Source organism: Stenella coeruleoalba (genome assembly GCF_951394435.1).
Source record: "Stenella coeruleoalba genome assembly, chromosome: 17".
Classification (NCBI taxonomy): Eukaryota; Metazoa; Chordata; class Mammalia; order Artiodactyla; family Delphinidae; genus Stenella; species Stenella coeruleoalba.
In genome coordinates, this window is record NC_137163.1 from 17,630,785 (window position 1) to 17,652,275 (window position 21,491).

The 21,491-nt window shown below is 41.8% G+C and overlaps 1 protein-coding gene and 1 long non-coding RNA gene across 6 annotated transcripts in view; one reads left to right on the plus strand and one right to left on the minus strand.

Annotated features, from left to right (window-relative positions):
* Nucleotides 1–21,491, plus strand: part of SNTB1 (syntrophin beta 1) — a 228,219-nt gene that overhangs the window by 155,881 nt on the left and 50,847 nt on the right. The gene's annotated exons all lie outside the window — the stretch shown is intronic.
* Nucleotides 1,165–21,491, minus strand: part of LOC307176227 — a 74,866-nt gene continuing 54,539 nt past the window's right edge. The window contains exons 3-4 of one of the 2 annotated variants that reach the window (XR_013824646.1): nucleotides 12,006–12,166; nucleotides 1,165–7,981 (exon numbers count right to left, since the gene is read on the minus strand). This is a non-coding gene — a long non-coding RNA (uncharacterized lncRNA). Of the gene's footprint in view, nucleotides 12,167–21,491 lie in introns of both variants that reach the window. The other variant, XR_013824647.1, reaches the window with a different exon arrangement.

A 21,491-nucleotide genomic window follows, 5' to 3' on the forward strand; every position in this document is an offset into this window, starting at 1 on the left:
AATGACAGTCTGTAGCTAAATGGTGTACCTGCAGGGCTGCTTCTTCCCAGAAGAGGGCGCCTTTTCCTAATTCTCTTAAAGAGGACATAGGCTGATACCACAAGCCATGGATTAAACCCTCTCCCCTAAAGCATAAGTCCATACACAGCTCATGGGGGTTACGGTGCAAATTCATGCTAGTGTTTTATAGGGGTTTTGCCTAATCTGGACTTTTAAAAACTTATTTATTTATTTTAACATCTTTATTGGAGTATAATTGCTTTACGATGGTGTGTTAGTTTCCGCTGTATAACAAAGTGAGTCAGCTATATGTATATATATATCCCCATATCTCTTCCCTCTTGCGTCTCCCTCCCTCCCACCCTCCCTATCCCAGCCCTCCAGGTGGTCACAAAGCACCGAGCTGATCTCCCTGTGCTGTGCGGCTGCTTCCCACAAGCTATCTGTTTTACGTTTGGTAGTGTATATATGTCCATGCCTCTCTCTCGCTTTGTGCCAGCTTACCCTTCCCCCTCCCCGTGTCCTCAAGTCCATTCTGTACGTCTGCTTCTTTAGTCCTGTCCTAATCTGGACTTTGTTTTTACAAATGTGAGATAATTTTTGCAGAGGGTTCCCTTTTATAACTCTCAGTTTTGAAACATTATACCGCTTCATCACTGTCAACAACACGCATCTACTGGGTATTTACTAAGCAGGGATCACTAATACACACTAGGTGGAAAAGAGTTGAACTCAGCATGTCTGCTTAACAAGCAGTAGCCAGAGGTGTGTGTCATGGATCATCTTGTAGATGTATTACTTTTGTTTGAAGCGACATTTCTAAAGAAGCACAAGCAGACGTGGTAAGGTCACTGGAAGCCACATATTTCCATCTGTTAGCCTTGCGGCTATTTCCTGGGAGGTTGGCAGTCTTTGTGGGAGCTGGAGGAAGTAACATCTTTTTCCAGAGTGAGTTACAAAACGCGGGAGAAGCACATAAGGCTCCTGAAAGCAGATGGAAGTCTTCGTGCTCTTCTGCAGCAGAGGACTCAGCCCATCTCTTGCTGCTCCTCCAAGCTTCGGAGAAAGGGAACTGCTGAGTCAGCACTGACGATTCAAATGAATACGGGGGGGGGGGGGCAGGGAATTGTGTACATCGCCCGCTCTACATTCCTCACACATGAAGGAACGTAAGTGTGGGAAGGTTCTTTACCAATCCAAGATCACATGCTTGTCATGGGAAAGTAGAGACTAAAATGCAGCACGGACCTCTACTCTGGGATTCAAGAGGCCCCTCCTTGTGAGATTTCAAGCACTTTCATTCCTTCAGTAACAACTTACGATGCACCCACTACATGCATTCATAGTCTCTGGAATAGCAATGGCTTGAATAAGGAAGCACCTCTTACTGGAGACAGTTGCCTGGCTTTGAATCCTGATTTCTATGTGTCTTACCTGGGAATGATTTCTATAGTTCAGTCTTTAGATCTGATGTTTCTGTTGGTGGAGTAGTTGGATGTATGAATATGGGACACAGGCTACCTATCCTTAGGCTAATACTGCAGTGGCTGATGACATGACCACACGAGAAAAGAAGAACTGATACTTTGGGAGCTTGCTAGAGTGAGCTGCTAGATGTGGAAGCCTAACTGACAGGTGATTGGGACTCAGAACCTGAGAGCACCTGAGCCATGAGAAAGCAGAGGATGCCCATCTGCAAAGAAAGCTGAACACACACATGAAGAAGCAGAGGTGACACCTGAAGAGGAAGAAGCTGCTTCCACTCCATCTGCCTTTCCATTTCTCAGGGGGCCTGGCTCACCTTCCCTCCTGGTCTTTGGGTTCTGTGAGACCTCTCCAGCCTCACTTTCTACGCCCCCTCTTGATTTGGTCCCATATTTGTCATTTTTCCTTTTTTGTAATCAGTGTCTGAACCAAAGTCAGCTGTCACTCTCAGACACTTGGACATGGAACCTTTGGGGGAGCAGGGGTCCTTTCACCCAAAGTCTTCACCTCATGACTCTCTTCATCCTGCTGAGAAGGGCTGCAGCCACCTCTTCACCGTCCAGGTTAGAATCCACACTGGGGAGATGAGGCCTTGACTCAAACTTTCTATTCTGTTAGAAAGAGCTCCAACAATTCACTAAGAGCTCAATCAATCCACTAATCCCCCAAGTGATGAGTGAATTGATTATTGAACTGAATTTTAGGTCTGAACATTTGACGTGATCCCTGAATGAAACTTGAATCCCACAGAACTTCTGGGAGACTCAGCCGTTGCCCTGTCTCATCCTGGGAGCACAGAGAACACTCGAGAGCACATGGTCTTCCTGTCCTGTCCTCCAGGACTGTGGTTCTCAAATGTTTATTTGCATGAGAATCATCTGGAATGTTTGCTGAGACACAGGTGGGTGGGCCCCACCCCAAGAGTTTCTGATTCACTAGGTCTGGATTGGGGTCCAAGAATTTGCACTGTTGACAAGTTCACAGATAATGCGGATGATGCTGGTTCCAGATCACGCTTTGAGAAACAGCTTTAGAACAAAACACAAGTGATAACTAGAGAGTGCATACTAAAGAGTCCAGGGCTGCTTTTGGAGATGATGAACGTATTCTAAAATTAGGTTATGGTGATGGCTGGCCACAGAACTCTAAAAATATATGAAGAATCATCCAATTGTATACTCTCAATGGGAGAATGTTGTGGTATGTAAATCACATGATAATAAAGCTCTTTTCAAAGAGTCATGACTTTAATTAGAGTGGGTTGCAAGCAATATTTTTCTTTTAATTAATTGGAATGAAATAGAAAATATCAGCATGTGTTTTATATGTTGCATTAGTCAGGGTTCTCCAAAGAAACAGAAGAACAGGATATATACAGAGACAGAGAGACAGAGACAAAATCTGCAGGGCAGGCTGGCAGTTGCGGCAGGATTTGCAGTTGCAATCGTGAGTCCAAAGGAAGTCTGGAGACAGAACTCTTTCCCCTACTGGGGGACCTCAGTGTTTTCTCCTAAGGTCTTCACCTCATTGGATGAGCCCTGCCCACATCATGGAGGATAATCTGCTTTATTCAAACGTACTCTGATTCAAATATTGACCACATCTAAAAAATACTTTCATGGCAACACCTAGATTGTTTAATCAAACAACTTCACTCCATAGCCTAGCCAGACATATAAAACTGACATAAACAATTTACCATCCACACAGTAAAAATATCACTCCGTGAAACTGTTGTTTCCATTTGCACATAGATGAACTGGCTTGCGATTTAAAATGTCTTCGTGACTGTGATTCCCAGATTTAAAAGTACGAAAGCCTCGGCTTTAGAAAACTTCATAAAGTCAACAAAACAAACAGAAAACCTGCTTTCTTACTTTTGGTGAAGGCACACTAAATGGAATGCAAGGAAATCTTTATGTGCCTCCAATTTAAAGACCCAGTGGGGAGAACACAGTCTCCAGACTCCAGGAGCCTCATCTGGCTGTCAACGTTATTACTCTAGACAGCCATATGTTTGTGACTGTCTGCGGGATTGTAACGCCAAGCCTGGGATGATTGAACCGAGTGGAAAACACGTGTAGGCTGGCAGGCACATCTCACAGACACATCAAGATGATTAAACAGAGGCTCCCTGTATCATTAACATGCAGCCAAAGCAGTTCTCGTTGAGGAGGCTCTTTTGACCTGGCAGCTTCTAAGCGTAAAAACACTGTGATTTCATATAGGTTATCACAGAATATTGAGTAGAGTTCCCTGTGCTATACAGTAGGTCCTTGTTGGTTATAAAACCTATATGAGAAAAGAATCTAAAAAAGAATGAATATTTGTGCATATATAACTGAGTCACTTTGCTGTACATCTGAAACTAACGTAATATTGTAAATCAACTATACTCCAGTAAAATTTAAAAATAAAGAGCAAATAAATAAAAACACTGTGGTTTCTTAAGCAGTTCCGTGCTTAGCTGATGCTCCTGAGCTCCCACTGCGTCCCCAGGCAAGGCTCACAGTATGAGTCGTGGATGGGGTGAGACACAGCAGTGGACGAAGTTGTCTGTGATACGCATTACTATGTATTTTTTATTTTGTAAAGGGCTGTGAAATTAAGGATCTTTTTTTTTTTTTAGCACGAAGGATGTGGTGAGGCTCTCAGTGGGACTAGAGATGGGGTCAGGCTCGGTATGAGGTACGGAATGTCTGAGCGGTATTTTTGGTAACACATTTACAATTTAAAGGTTTTTTTAAGGTAATTTCATATTGTCTCGTCCAAGTAAGCTGTCTCAGGATCTCAGATACTTTCATCCTCATGAGACTAGTGAAATCTAAATTCTAACATCGACATTCACCATCCCTAGGTAGGTAATGAACCCCCGCCCCCGATGTGGCCACCCCCTATCCCTTGAGACCAGTCTGATGGTGAGAGCCAGAGCTGGCCCCATTCTTTGCTGAGATTTGGAATCATTCCCCAGAGTGAGAGTGCCCAGCTGGCCTGGCCCAGCTGTATTCCCAGCAGTGCTAGGAGACAGCCGGTCCTGATGTAACCCCACAGGGAAGCAGCTTGACTGCCGTGCCTCTTCCCCTTTGTCTGGGTCCCTTGGGCATCAGGCTCTTTTACCCACTTGAGTGTGCGGATGTGCTGGCACGATTTTCCTTCTCTCTGTACTACTGGCTTCTCCTTCCAGCTTTAGTGTAACCAGTCCCCCTCTCAGGCTGTGCATAGCTGTGTCGGGCTCTTGTTCTGTCCACCAGTCAGATTAACCTTGACAGCCCTGCTCTGTGACTTATGCCTCTGCTTCCTTCACTCCCCATCTTGCAGCGACGGCCCATCCATTTCCCCGTGACCAAGCCCAGTTTTCCCAGTTTTCCCCCCATTTCATGGCCAGCCTGAAACTGGACTACAAAACCATGCAATCTGGCTGTAGAGACACTACACCATGCTGACCAAGACAGTCTGTAGGTCAATTAAATAATAAATTGATAGATACAATAATAGACAAGTAGAGAATTTCAGCTATCTATTGCTAAGTAATATCTACAACAATTAAATGCCTTTTTAATTGGGGTAGTGGCTTCAAAACAACCACCATTTTATTATCTCTTGCAATTCTGTGGGCTGACTGGATTTATCTGGAAAGTACTTCTGCTCCATGTGCTATCGGCTAGAGCTGCAGTCTGGGGGCTTGACTGAGCTGCCCCATCCAGAATGGCACACGCATACGGCTGTCCAGTGATACTGGTTGTCAGCTGGGAGCTTGGCTGGGATTGTCACCTGGAGCACCTTGGTCCTCTGTGTGCCTTCTCTGTAGGGCTTGGACTTCTTGAAGCATGGCAGTTGGATCCCAGGAGTTCCAAGTGTACAGAAGCAGAAATTGCAGATCTTTCAAAACCCAGTCTCAGAAGCTACAACAGCATCACTTGTGCTGCATCCTGTTAGTCAAAATTAGTCACAGGGCCAGCCTAGGAAAGGGAAATAGACTCCATTTCTTGATGCATTTGTATCCATCTTTAATCTGCCACATCAAGACAGATCAACAGATGAATAAAGAATAGGTGAACTGAAACCTTCCAGTTAAAGTTTTGAGGAGGTAATGGTGGTTTTTATGTACTTCAATATAGTTGCTTCACTATATTTTCTGAAATACATAAATTGCTATTTTTTAACTTTAATAAGTATAATACATGCATGTATGTGCATATGTTATTAGTACAACGTGATGAATTTTAACAAACTGAACATACCCATGCAACTTGCATCCAGGTCAAGAAAGAGAACATTATCAGCACCCGAGAGAGCTTCTTCAATAGCTATTGCTTCTTACTGTGACCAAAAAAGTGTTGAAAAAGAAGGATCTATTATAAAAAACAGCAATTCTTACCAATCTTCTATCCTTTACAGGTAAAACCACATCTTTGACATTTGCAAAATAACCACCAACCCTTCATGATTATTTAAATTATAGATTTCAGGGCCCAATTGACTAATATCCATCAATTTGTAACAAATGAATGGAAGTGCATTTTCCTGACAGTTGAATGGCCAGTCTGAATGTTTAGTGAATTGACCAATGGCCTATATTTCTTAGCAAAGCTTTTATCATTGTCAAAACGGTATTTAATTCTTCAAATGTGTTTTGAAATGAGGCATAAATAAATATAAAATTAGGGGTTTTAGCAAAAGCATCATCCAGCAATTAGCTTCAGAAACACACACAAAAAAATCTGCATGTGCACATAGTGTCATTTTGTCCACTTTACTATTTTCAGAGGTAGTAGCTAGATTCTCATGAGCTAGAAATCACACAATTACACAACTGACTATTACACAGAATTCTGATTAATGTGCATTTATATTTTGAAATGGGCACTGATAAAAGATCAAGAACCAAGGCTTGTTCTTATTCTTTAAGTCTTGACTTAAAGTCTCCTCATGGCATGCACCTTCCCTGGCCACCTTATTTAGAGGAAGGACCCTTTCTTCCCACCTTGTTTGTTATCTACCTAACCCCTGTGATACCTTCAATAATAGGCTCAAAATATAACCAGGTCCTAAGCCCTGGAACCAGTGAATGTTATCTTCTATGGAAAAAGGGTCTTTGATTATGTAATCAAGTTCAGAATCATGTGATGAGGAGGTAATCCTGGATTATCCTGGTGGACCCTACCAGTAACCACAAATGTCTTTATAAGAGGGAGGTAGGGGGAGGCTTCATACAGAAGAGGGAAAGTGATGCGATGGAAGTGGAGAGGAGAAGTCAAAGAGAGAAGATGCTATGCCTTTGGCTTTGAAGATGGAGGAAGGGGCCCCTGAGCCAAGAAATGCAAAGAATGCAGCTCTAGATGCTAGAAAAGCAAAGAAAGAATTCTCTAGAGCCTCTGAAGCGATTGCTGATCTGTGGACACTTTGACTTTAGCCTCGTATCACTAATTTTGGACTTCTAGCCTCCAGAACTGTAAGAGAATGAATTTCTGTTGTATTAAGTCACCCAGTTTGTGGTAATTTGTTACAGCAGGCATAGGATACTAATACGTACCTATCACAATTTGATTTACTTGTTGGCTTATCTTCTTTTTATTCTTTCCTCTGCAGTTGGGTGCTTGGCATAGAGTAAATGTATACAAAGTGATACTGAAGCTAATGACAAGTTGGAGAAGGTTTTTGGAGGAGTGCATGAACATTAGACAGTGGGTAAAGTAGGGGAGAGCATTACAGACAGGGGGCGCTGTTATGAGCAAACGTGCAAAGGTGAGAATAAATTAACATGGGGTTTGGGGATATGAATGAAAAAAGAAATGGCCAAATAAACTCTGAGTTCTCATTGAGAAACAAGAACACTCTCCCCTGGAGGGATGACATGAGAGCAGATTAAGCAGGACTTTGAAAACCCAGTAAAGATGATAGGAGTAGAAAGGGATGCAGTGAAAGCTGGATAGCTTTGGACTGGTGGGCAAATGGTTTACCCAGTGGGCAGTTATAAGCATCAACAAAGTAGCCTCCCTTAACAAAAGAGAAAGCTTTATCTTTGAGGAATTAATGAAGAATTTTGCAACTGGAAAATCTACCGAGATATTCTTTTAATTTTAGCATACAATGTGTGTTCTGTTTTAAAATTAAATCTTGGTTTTATTTTGAATTACATGTAAATAAGTAAATCCACAACCTTTTTAGGACATTAAGCCTCTGCAGATCTTAAGCCTTTGAAGCTGCAAGATGGGCTAGAAAGCACTGGTTCATCCCTGGCCAGGGCTGTGTCCTGCCGCTGCCCCATGTGGCTCAGAACAGTGGATCGTTTCCAGTCTGCAGAGATCAGCAAATGGTGATCACCGATGGTGGCGCTCTCAAACTCTTGTTTTGTATATTGATGACTTACGTCCTCAGTAAGAGCTTACCAGTCAAAATGGTGATTAATTAGCAAACTCACTAATTGGGATCCTTCCTTGTGGTTCTGTTGTGAAGGATACTCATTTTTCCACTGGTACTTCCGAAAACCGCCATCCTGTAAAAATGCCAATTTAGCAAGAACCCTGGCTATGAAACAGGCATGTGCAAATCACACATGCTTATAAAAATCCATCACACCCCTTGTGGGGGGCAGATTAATGCCCCTCACGCCCACCAGATGTTGTATTACTTTTCTACAGCTGCTATTACCACAAACTTCAAAGTTTGAAATGATTCAGAAATATCAAAATCATTTGAGGTTTATACATGAAGGCATGAGCTTTTTAGAAGAGACTCCCACTTTGTAATTGACAAAAGTAATAAAGGCTTATCAAAAACTCAAACAATAGAGAATTGGGTAAAGTAAACAGTGAAAGTCCTTCCTCTCTTCCTGCCTGATCTTATCCTTGAGCAGTTCAGTATTTCCCGTCTTCAAGACAAGGACTTTTTGTATTTGTGAATTTGAGCCAGCTTTAAAAATAGACTCCCCGGATGCCTTCCTAGATGAGGTGATTTATGGGATTAGGAAAAAGCCCTGTCCAACTTGCCATCTCCCCAAATAATGTTCTCATTATGCCATTTTATGGCTGAAACTCCATCATTAGCAATTCATTTCTTTGGCTTAATGATTTGGTTTCTTAAGATGCAGATACCTCATACAAGACTAACCCTTTAAGCCCTAACGATCTTTATAAGAATGAGCTTATTTAAATTAAGACTTTCTCTCTCCCTCCTCCCTTATCTCATCACCTGCTTTGTTTATTATCACAGTTTGGAATCATTTGTGTGTTTCGGTGCTTTTTTTGTCTGTCACCACCACAGACTCTTAAGTTTCATGAGGTCAGGGACTACTTATGCCTTTGTCACTATCCAGTTACTGGGATACAATGATACCAGATGTGCTCAATAAAGATGTGATTGGATGGAAGACCTTGAAATAATGGAATCAGACATGAGACCAAAGGGTGCTGGAACATTATGGAAGGCAGGGCAATACAGTGTGAGAGGGTGGGGCTGCCTCCCAGGCCTGCTCTTCTGCTGATGTGTACCCGTCAGCATCTAGGGCTTCCTTCCTCTTGGCTCCCACTTCCGTTGGTGGGGCTGTGCTGTGGTTAAATAGCTTGAATATCACACCTGATGCCATAATAAAAATTTACTGACCTCACAGTTTTCTTAATTACCCACCCTGTAAATCAAAACTCTCTGGAACTGATTTTTTAAAGTCTGAGACGATAGAAAATCAAAGCAAGAGTATCTGTTTCATTGGGTTTTTTTCTCTCTGAGTCCCAAAAGCTGTTTTTTCCCCCTTTTTCTTTTTAACAGCTGTATAAACATTTGCAAAAACAAAAAACCATGAGAACAGGGTGTGGGTGAAGGATCATTTGCAAAGGAATCCGCTGTTTGCAGAAATATTTACAGAAAGGTAGCAACCTCCACGCACCTGTTATTCCAGGTGTGCACATCGAATTCACTGACCATGTTAGCACTTGCCTTGAATGGCGTTCAATGCACAGGGAATTGGGGAACTAAGAATAACAACGCTTCCGGAATAGGAGAAAGTAGACTTGACTCAATGGGACTCTGATATAAGCCTCATGATGAGTGGTAGCAGCCACCAGAGTTTAAAATTGGATATTTATTGTTTGTTGATGATTTCTGTAACATCTGTCTCCTCTTCCAGCCTATAAGCTCCATCTGGGGAGTCTGGTTCTGCTTCTTACAACATGCCCAGCTCCTGGCCCAGTGCTTGCATATAGCATGGGCTCAAAAATATTTGTCCCGTGAATGAATACTTATTACCTCATTCAGTTAGGATGGCCAGTACTGGTGGTGTGAATGGATTTTTAAAAATTGTTCAGCTTCTTAGTTTGACATAGGACTGTTCATTTATCATTTTTGTCTGAGTAGCTTTCTAGCAAAGCTTTCAGACTTTATTCACACTTTAAAAAAAAATTTATGCTGACAGATGACTCAGCTTTTCTCACGAATGGTGTTAACTGTGGATCATTAGTGACTGTTATAATAGAAGCAGTTGGAAGAGATTGTCCCCGAAGATTCTCGTAATGAGAAACTAGTAAAATTAAACTCAAGTAGTCTATGTTCTTCTTTTTACATGTTTCATCATCATCATCTTCAACTGAACGATCTCATGTTCAATTTAATTTAATGAGAATGGCTCTTTGCATCCAGAGACCAAACGCTTGCATATTACGGAAATCACTTCCTTTAACCTAACTCACACCCCTTTGCACACAATGAAGGTGAAAGAGTTTTTACAATGGTGGGAGAGAAAAGGGTGCAGACTGGACTGTGTAGGACACTCAGGGGGATGAGGCTGGAAAGGACCCCAAAATTTGTTGGAGGCGAGGTATGAGGCAAGGGAAGAGACCAGAATGAGTGCCTTTACAGACTCATAAAACAGGGCCATTGTTGCTACCAGCTGCAGTCCTTCTATAACCCATTGCGTTGTCATGGTTAATATGTTTTCAATCCCAAACCTTACACTCCCCACACTGTGAGTTTAAAGCCAGAGTTATTCTTAGACATTCCTTCCTGACAGTGAGCGAGGAGGTCCTGGAGTTATGCGTCTCTGGCAAATCTTATCTAGAATAGCATGTAAGCCTTTGATCCTCAGTTCTTAAGATGGATGGGAGAAAAAAGTGACTCTAATGAAAAAGGTCACCAATTCTCTAGGGGTCAAAGATGAAGTGGACTAAATCTAACGGCGTTTGGTAAATGAAAAGCACATAAGAAGATGCTATAGGAAGATGTAAATTTGGGAAACGAAAGAGGAAAAGACAAGACGTGTGTTCTTGTGGGGTTGGGGATGGCTAATTTTCAGAACTTACTGATGATCCAAGGGCCAGGGAAAATCCAGGAGACAAGTGTCTGAGAATCCATGATGCTGAGTGTCGGATGCGTTACAGTGTATGTTTTGTGTGTTAACCACTTCTGCAGATGCTTTCTTTAGAGAAGTACAGTCAGTGTGTGCTGCATCCCAGTCTGTGTGTTCTGCATCAGTGGATATGGAGGGCTGACTGTATTGCCACTTTATGTAAGAGACTTGATACAAGGATCCTTTTATATAAGGATCTTGGTATCCACGGGGTTAAGGAACCAATCCCCAGCAGACACCTAGGGATGACTGTATAACACCTCAAAGACAATTCATTCCAGAGAATCAAAAGTGTTGTCATGTTCAGTTGAGACCTATGATTAGCACAGGGGTAGCCAGGATCAGACTTGTTAAGGATGTGCTGATATGACAGTGGGCATCACTTCATGTGATGAGCCCTGTAAGGCCAACGAAAACTGTGGGGATTCCAGGAAGCGTCATTATTAACAGTGTGCACTTTTACAACACACACTCCTATTGACACTCTGTATAATACTTCTAATACTTCCTACTTTTCATATGTTACCTCATTTGATTCTCAGTTATCCTGTGAAGTAGATACAGTTTTTTCCTTGAATTAGACCAGCATGAGGCACTGGTTAGAAACCAGAGGAAAAGAGCAGGGAGAAGCCAAGTTGCACTAAGGGATGACTAATAACGTGAAGGCAAAAATTTCGATTTCAAAACTCTCTGCAGAGTTAGCACATTGAACTGTCACTGGATAGCAGTTAAAACTATTCCTAAATGAAAATTTCAGCTATAGTTTGTAGCGTATTGAAACCATATTAGCCTATTTTGTCTCTTTACAACACTGGCCAAGTTAACTTTTTTATATTTGTTGCTGATTTACTCTCTTTGCTGCCTCGTCTAACTTCCATTAAGTGGCCTGAGACAGGGAGCAGAGTACCTAGCACACAATTTGTGGTAAATAAATACTTCTTGAATGAATGAATGAGTTCTGAAAGCAGAAAAAAATGACAAGAATGACATTTCTTTTCAGAAAACAACATTCTTTTTAGATTCTTAATAGTGTACTACATTAGCAGTTTTATAAATTTGAAGTTAGATCTCAGATTTAATTAGTATGAGGGTAATTTTATATGAAACCTGTCATTAAAAGTCCTCCCGGGAGATTCAGGGTCATCCAGAAAATGTCCACCTTTGGAGAGATTGCAGCTCTGACCTGGTACTGCATTTGAAACTGTGCCTTCTTAACAGTGTCTCATTTAATTCTGCTGAGCTATTGTAGAATGTTCAAATGACCTTGGAATTTTCCTCATGATTCTTTTACTCCTGAAAGTAGCACGTTGACCACAAAGAGATTGTTCGTTGCATAAGGGAAAGCTGAAAGAGAAAACGTTATTAGAGAGAGAAAGAAAAGCACACGTCACCCTATGTTTTCACAGTTACTTTTCTATCTGGAAATGACATTTATATTGTTTCCTGTTTGATACCTACAAAGAGTGCACCCACAGACATGAAAGAGACCTCTTTTCAGAGTAGGAGGTGCCTGGATGTGTGATCCGCCAAATGCCTATGAACTTGGATATTTAGACAATCCTAATAGGGTAGAGATGGAGGACATGCCTGTGTTGGAATTGTCAGAAGGGGATGAATATGAAGGAATGTGAAAGCTGAAGCTAGGAGGTAGAGTGTTTTAACTGGACATATTGTCACTCCTAATAATTTTGGTAATTCTAATTCTCTTAATAAAAAGAAGGAGAAAACAGACTTTGGGTGGGCAGCCAGCATTTATTCCCATATTAAGTAAATACAAAAAAAATCATGAAAATGGTACATTAATGACTAGAGTTTGGAAAAACTACTGTGCAGGAATCAAATGTCCATGGATATCCCATTAGGAAGAAACGAAGAGGGAAAATCCCTGAGCAGAGCCTTTTCTAGATTAGAGGTTTCCTTGGGCCAACACACCTTTACTCAGGTCAACTCATTTCAGCAACATTTATCATACTATTGTAGACACTGATGAAATGGTTAAAAAATAAAAGGCTAAGGGACTTCCCTGGTGGTCCAGTGGCTAAGACTCCACGCTCCCAGTGCAAGGGGCCCAGGTTTGATCCCTGGTCAGGGAACTAGATCTCGCATGCCACAACTAAAAGATCCCGAGTGCCACAACTAAGACCCAGCACAGCCAAATAAATAAATATTAAAAAAATAAAATTTAAAAAAAGAAGGCTATGATCCAGTGTCAGAATGAGTAATGGGCCAGGGAATCCCAAAGCAAGCTGTGCATCAGAATCTCCAGACGAAGTTGCAAAAAATAGAGCTGTGTAGTGTCAATACCTAGATATTACGATTCAGTGGATTTGGGATTCTAGAATCTGTACTTTTAAGGAGTCCCCTGGTGATACTGAGGCAGAGAATCCAAGGGCACTGGTCTTTGGAAATCACGGGTAGAAAATGAGTGCTCTGTACAGTATGATTGTGCACATGGTAATTGACACGTTGATGTTTTCAAACAATAGTGGACACAAAAATTCCCGAGCCTTTGCTGTAAATGCAGGGTCCTGGTGCCACCCCCAGTGCTTCTGAAGAACTGGATCTTAGAAGGGGCAGACATCTGAATTTGTAACTAGCAGCCCAGCTGATTCAAAAGCAGGTGATCTGCACGACAAATGTTGAGAAACACTGATTTTTGAGAACTTGATATTTTCCAGGCACTGTGCTATAAACCATATATACACAGTATCTGACTCCATCCTTCAAATAATCATATGGGAGAGGGACTTTTATTACCCCCATTTTACAGATGTGGAAACTGAAGCATGGAGAAAACTGGGTCAAGATCATACTGTAAATAGCTGAGTTGACTTGCAGACTAGAACTGTCTGACAGCAAGATTTATGATCTTAATACTAGATTGCCTCCTTGCTTTCAGGAGGTCAGAGGAAAAAAAAAAAAAAAAGAATCTTCCCAGTTGAGGCAGGCTTTATGAAGGTATTTAAACAAAAGTAGGATAAGGGGACTTTGGAATTTGTTGCTTGGTCCTTGGACACATAAAGTTTGAGCTGTCTCTAAAATGAAGCCTTTTTTGCTTTTGTTTGTTTAGTTATAAAACTCTGAGAGCTCCAACTGAAAGCAAGCAAGCGTGTTGATATTTTTTTCATACAGTAAATAGTGGAATGGTGTCTGACATTATTGAATAGCTGTTGGACTAGGCCATGACTTTAGAAAATGCTGATGTGTTTTTGAGGCTGACACTCCCTACATTTTTTTTGCCTTTGATAGTGTTTTTTAAAATTGAAATACAGTTGATGTACAATATAATCTTAATTTCAGGTTTATTACGTAATGATTTCACATTTGCATATAGTATGAAATTATCACCACGATAAATCTAGTAACCATCAGTCACTATGCACAGTTATTACAATATTATTGACTATCTTCCTTATGCTGTATGTTACATCCTCGAGACTTATTCCTTTGACGAGCTGTTGGTTTTCTCCTTTAAAGGATAAATAAAGTAAGAAAATAGATAAGGAAGCCCGCAGATACAGTGAAAACAGAACAAAGGATGCTGAGGCATAGATTATTTTTTTAATAACTTGCTCTTTTAGATTTAGTGATAATGTCAGCTGTCTTTCAAAAGATAACTTTTTAAAAACTTATAAATTTCTGCTGCCTATTAGCAGCCCTTTAGAGGGCAAATTTCCTGGGCATTAGAGAAATGAAGGCTGTAAGTCAAAGATAACTTGTTTACCAGACAGGGACTGTAATTGAAATAGCCCTTTGGAATTAATGAAAGTATGAAATAGCTTTTCCCCAGCAGACCGAGAGGAGTCTAATTTAATTATCTGTGAGTGTCACAGATTAGAAGCAGCCTTTCATTCACTTCTAGAAGCTGAGTATGGACAGCCCATACCTAGTGAAGGGAACAAGGAATTGGAGCCATGGGTATGTGAAGAATGCCCATGGGAGAGTACGGTGATCACAGGCCTCTGGGCTCCAATGGCAGTAACGGTTAGGTCCTATTTACGGTGTTTATCGGGGGCCTGAGACACCAAGGTATGACTTCAGTCCTTCGGCATTCAGCCAGAATCTACTGAACGCCCCCCTGTATCCTAGGCGTTATGTAGGCACCATGCATACCTAGATACAGCATGGAACCGTGAGTATTTTGTCCAACTGGTTTCCTTTTGGGGGACAGGGGGCAGGAGATTTCAAAACAAATGCCAAACTTCATATCACTTCATTCCATACGTTATTTTTCTAACTTGAACTAGTTGTCACCTGAGGTAGGCAGAGTAGTGGTCTCCCAGAGGTGTCCACAGCCTAACCCTCAGAGTCTGTGGATATGCTGCCTTAGGTGGGAAAAGGAACTTCGCAGATGTAATTGAGTTAAAGCTCTTGAGGTGGTCAGATTTTCCTGGATTATCCAGGCGGCCCCAATTTCATCACATGGGTTCTTACAAAGGGGGGCAGGAGGGTCAGAATCAAGACAAAGGATGTGGTGACAGAAACAGAAGGAGCAATGCCATGTGGGGTCATGAGCCTAGGGATGTAGGCGGCAGCATTTGGAAGGCAAGGAAATGGATTTTCCCTTCCAGCCTCTGGAAGGAAGCAGCCCCGCCAACACCTTGATTTTAGAACTTCTGACCTCCAGAACTGTAGGATAATAAATACCACTATGTTTGCAGTAATTTCTTAGAGCAGCAATAGGAAACTAATACACAAACTTTTAAAAATAGGGAGAACTCACATAATAATACAGATTTAGGGCTTCTTTTGAAAAATCAGAGACTGGGCAATGCTGAGCCCACAGTCTTTCCTGGCAATGATAGGCTAAAGCTGAAAAGAAGCTACCTTATAACTGGGATGTGGTTAGCTTGTTTTTTTCTTGTATCTGGTCCTCTGTAGTCTCTGAATTTGTGACTGCTTGTCTAGAAGATTCTGTAGTTCATATAGCCTCCATAACATTGCTGAAAGCATGTGTTTTGAATCGACCGTTATTTTAAGCCATGAGCTGGAAGGGTCAGAAGCCACTTAACTTCCTAGTGGTTCCAATATCTAGAAAGGTTTGGTAGTTACAAATATTCAAACACTATTTCATCGTCTACTGTACTCATCTGTTATATGTCCCTAAACACATGATATGTGGATGATTTAAAACTACACAGCACGTTAAACTGGACCTCACCCTCTTAGAACTTGCAAACATTTGTACTGGGGTGAACACCACCCATGAGGAAATGTGTTAACCAAAATAACAAAAACATGCACATTAAATTTATAGTGTAATGGAATGTTCCATCACCTTTAGAAAACAAACTGTGTTTCATTTACTAGCCCCTCAATTGTTCAATGAAGAGTAAACATAAGAGACTAATTTTCGTTCTAAATAGAAATATCCCTTTAGTGGAACAACCTATTATGGGCTATGAGACATTTACACCTTAGTCTTGAAATACTTTAATGAGATGTGAGACTGGGGGAGTCAAGAGCTTTGATGAAGGGAAGGGAAGTTAGGAGCTTGGATTAGACTGATGTCTGGCCTGAGTGAAGCCCTACGTGCCAGGAGGTGGGAAAGAGGGGCAAAGGGAAGGACCCGTGGGAAACAGCCTGCTGCGCGGGTGCACAGAACAGGATCCCGGCTCTCCAGCCTGCAGGAAGCATCATGGCTGAGTTCCCAGCCGTCTTCCCTCCTACCTTTTACCTCATTTTCCCACATCATCCCCCTTTTCTTGTAGGAGACAGCTTTGTGATACGAAAGTATCACAGCTTTGAAGACAGGAACTAATGTAACCTTGGCTGTACGTGGCTTCTCTGAACCACAGTTCTTCTACAAAATGGGGATTATAATAAATGCCTCATCGTGTTGGAAGGATTGAAAGAAGTGAAACATATCACAGTGCTTGTCTTATTTCCTAGAGCTGCCATCACAAACTGCCGCAAACTGGGTGGGTTAAACAACAGAAATGTATTGCCTCACAGTTCCGGAAGCTAGAAACCCAAGATTCAGGCGTGGGCAGGGTTGGTTCCCTCTGAGGGCTGTGAGGGAGAATCTGTTCCTTGTTTCTCTCCTAGCTTCTGCTGGGTTGCTGGCAACTTAGGCATTTTGTGACTTCTAGAAGCATCACCCTGATCTCTGCCTGCGTGTTCATGTGATGTGCTCCTTGTGTGTGTGTCCAGATGTCCCCTGGTATAAGCACACCAATCATATTAGATTAGGGGCCCCTGTATTCTGGTATAACCTCAACTTAATTAATTACATCTGCAATGACCATATTTCGAAAACTGGTCACATATTGTAGTATTGGAGTTAAGACTTCAACATATGAATTTGGGGGAGGGGGCAACACAGTACAACCCATAACGGTGCTCATCATAGAGCAGGCTCTTAATACGTGTTTACTCTCTCAGCCGTATCCTCCCTTGATAAAGAGAATTCTTCCTTGTCATATAGATTTTTAAATTGTCAGATTTAAATGACTCAATCTAATAAGCCTCACACATGTCAGAATGGCTGTCATCAGAAAGCAACAGATAACAAGTGTTCACGAGGGTGTGGAGAAAAGGAAACCCTCTTGCACTGTTGGTGCGAATGTAAATTGGTGCAGCCACTGTGGAAAACAGTATGGAGGTTCCTCAAAAAACTGAAAATAGGGCTTCCCTGGTGGCGCAGTGGTTGAGAGTCCGCCTGCCGATGCAGGGGACACGGGTTCGTGCCCCGGTCCGGGAAGATCCCACATGCCGCGGGGCGGCTGGGCCCGTGAGCCATGGCCGCTGAGCCTGCGCGTCCGGAGCCTGTGCTCCGCAACGGGAGAGGCCACAATAGTGAGAGGCCCACGTACCGCAAAAAAACAAACAAACAAAAAACCTGGCTGTGCACTTACCTCCGTGGATATGTGTGATCTGCCCTAAGGCTGGCTTCATTATGAAATACCGGGGACCAAGGCATTACTTTTAATAGAGCCACCAAGGCCTCTGGGAGAGTCCATTAGCATCTGACCTTCTGCATACTCAGTAAATAAGATAACTTTCAAAAAAATCTACTCTGGGTCTGCAAGTGTTCAAAGGGAAAAAAAGACAAAACTGGAAAACTGACTGAAAATATAGTGGGTTCAGACCATTTTCTTATGATTAATTTCTTGTCTTAACCTTGCGCTCCCAATTCAGAACATGACCTGGTTTGGAAATAGGGTCTTTGCAGATGTAATTAGTTGAGTTCATATTGGAATACAGTAGGCTCTAAATTCAATGACGGGTGTGCTTATAAGAAGGCCACAAGAAGACACACAGAAAGCAGTCCATGGGACAGCGGAAGCAGAGATTGGACACATGCAGTACGAAGCCACAAAACACCAAGGAGTACTGGTAGCTACCACATGATAGCAAGAGGCAAGGAAGAATTCTTCCCTGGAGTCTCCAGAGGGAACATCGTCCTGTCGACACCTGAGGTGACTGATGTATCTATCACCCAGGCGCCAGAGTCTCACCTCACTAACTTGTATGTTGACTGTGGTGAGCATTCCAACCATAAGCCCAGAATCTGGGGCATTACTATATATGGCTTAGAGGAGTCCAGACCCAGTGTCACAGTTTGGCAGAAGAGAGCAAGCTTGAACCTGAGGACTGCTGCTGTTGGTTGTTGGGAGAGTTGGCGTATAAAAATGATGTCCTCTTTAATTGCCCCACAGTCGGACTATATTTTTCATGCCATAGTTTTCACTCTGCTTTCTCCAGCATTTTTCATCACTGTCTGGACATCCAGCAGACAAAAGGGATCACTCAGTCTGCTGCTCACTCTAAGCCGCCCTTGAATTCACCGTGGAATCCAGGTGCCAAACAATTTGGGGATTGTGTGAGAGGCGAGAAATTAGTCCTGTGAAGCTGAGGCTCCCCCAGAACCCCGTCCTGAACCTTCTTTTTCTAGCCTTCTTCCCCTTTCTCCTTTGCTTTCTCTTTCTTTGCATTCTCCTCTGCGTCAAGCTGTGGATGACCCATCTGGCTTCTGAATGCTGGGTCTTGGTGTGGTTCAGGACCACTTGGAAGAGAGTTGCAGGTTGCGTGGGACTTGCTTAGCGCTTCCCTGTGCTCCCTTTGGTAAATTGGAGATGATCTTTATCTGCCTCTCGGAGAGTTGGTGCAGGGATTATCTAATGTTTGTAAGGCATTTGGAAGTCGATAACTGCTAATTATTTTACCCTGCTATCTTGTCCTTTGTTCTAAATACTTTGCAACCTGAGGTGAAAAGACATAAATTAAAAAGTGGTCGAGATAACCATGATCTCCAAAACAAAGGCTGTGATTGACCTTTTATGAACTGCTTTCACTCTACTGTTAGTCACTCCGCTTATGCTACACCTTCCTTCCTGAGCAGGATGGATGGAAGAAGAGTGCACTCAAGGTACGCAATGGAGAGAGTTAAGCTGCCAGTACCTGCCGTATGGGAAGAGCTTTATATGCATTGTCTCATTCAACCCTCATATAATATGCATAGGAGGTCATTATTAGCATCTTACACATCAGTGAACAAGTGCTTATGGCAGTTCTTCTAAGAACTGGTAAAGCCAGATTTTGAAGATGTTGTTTGGCTCCAAACACTTCTTCCTCACCTTGTGCTCAAGTAGAAGGAGAAAATAAGTGTGTTGTTTGTAATGAGGTGGATGGACCTAGAGTCTGTCATACAGAGTGAAGTCAGTCAGAAAGAGAAAAACAAATACCGTATGCTAACACTTCCCTCAATTCTTTTTTAAATTGAGATAAAATTGACATAGAACATTGTGTAAGTTTAAGGTATACAACGTGTTGATTTCATACATTTATATCTACTTCCCTCAGTTTTCAACCTTGACTTCTTACCACTCTCTCTTAGATTCTGCTTGTCTTTTCATAAACCTTTTCTCTCATGCTCTGCAGAGGTGACTGTGCAATATCCCCCTATGGGATTTAGCTCACTTCAGTTGCACATCAGAATAATTTCAAAATTGAATGTCTGTTTCCCTGCTTTTTCGCTTCACCTTCTTCATTAGAAACATGATCAGTTCTTGAGTCTCTGACCGATGCAGCATCTGATGGCGGGAAGCTGGGTGGAGATGAAAGTTTCACATCCGTTTCAGGAGTCACGTTTCAGTAAAATGCAGACACATCCCCAGAACTGTTGCATAGACACTGGAGAATCTTTGGGTGCCAGGAAATTTGGACTTGTAACAGAAGTTGTCACCAAACTACAACCTAAATATTCAAGCCTGAAGAAAAGTGTCCTTGAAAGGCTTTACAATGTGGAGCTCATGTGGCCCAAAGTATAGTTTTAAAAACCTGTTCTTCAACATGAATATTTTCTCCTTGGAAAGTCGGTGGTCCTCATGAGCAGACTTCTACCTTTGAGCATCCACATAGTATCAAAACGCACATTCTGTACACAAGGATGGTGGGGATTGCCCACTCTGAGTCTTCTTGCAGCAGAATTAACTTATCAACACAGAAGTCTTTAATAAACCACAAAATGTTTTAGGGCTTTGGGATTATTCATACCTATATATGCCACTTAACATGTGGGTGAGTTTATGATTCCACCATTAGAAAGGTCTGCACTTTACTGATGGTATTTACTGTTGACATTTATTTTACAAACTTAATATTGTTTTTGAAGAATGATGCTTAGTTGTGTTCACATTTAAGTGACTGGTTCCAGTCAGAGTTAATGGATCAGATGTGACGAGGTAAGTAAGACAGGCGCTTTGGGAGGACTGTTTGTAGCTTCTCCAGTCCTATTTAATGAGCTGGAAAAGTAATTTACTAGGTTTAATGTAGAGGCTGGAAAAAATTTATTCTAAACCCCCCAAACACTTTATGCCTTGAGACCACAGCTTATTCACCTTGTAGGGTCTGGTACATTGCCTTCTCTAACAATTCATTTTGATCTCTTGAAGATACTGTTGGAAAAAGCAATAAGCTAAGGCTCAATTTTTTTGTATGCATAAAATGCATAAAGGGGGAAATAAGCCAGGCAGTCATTCACATTCTAGTATAAATAGCTCTACAGGGGATTTCTTCATTCTAAAAAGTAAATGTTTATTTGGAATTGTTGGAAGGTGGGCATTCAAAAGTAAAGGTGATCATTGTGTAATGAATTCTTCCTGGGAGGAGAATGAGTTGAAATTGTCAGCACCAAAGATAATCGTGTCTTGCCTTATAGTTTTTCCCAGGGAAAGCAGGTAGTTATATTGTTGCTGTTTCCAAAGAATACGTTTTTTTGATAAGTTTAAAAATTGGTGAGCCTGCCACAATTTTCCCACCCTGAGTTTCACCATCTGCCAGGTACCAGGCTCAGCACATAACATGCACTGTCTCATTTAATCTCCTCTCCAGCATTATGAGGTCCATGCTACTAAACAGGCTCTAAATGATGTTTAATCTGCATTTTAGACATTTTAACTCAATCTTCACAACAACCCTCTGATATAGGTACTATTATTTCCCCATTTTACAGATATAAAAACTGAGATACAAAGAGAGTAATTGACTTGCCCAAGATCCCACGGTCTTGTGGGGATGTTGTAGCAAATTGTGGAGCTATGATTTATGTTCAGGCATTCTAGCTCCAGAATATACTGTTGTATATGTTATCAGTGAGGAAACAGAAGGACAGAGAATAATAACTTGCTCCAAGTTACACAGGTCAGGCAGCCTATAAGCTACATAA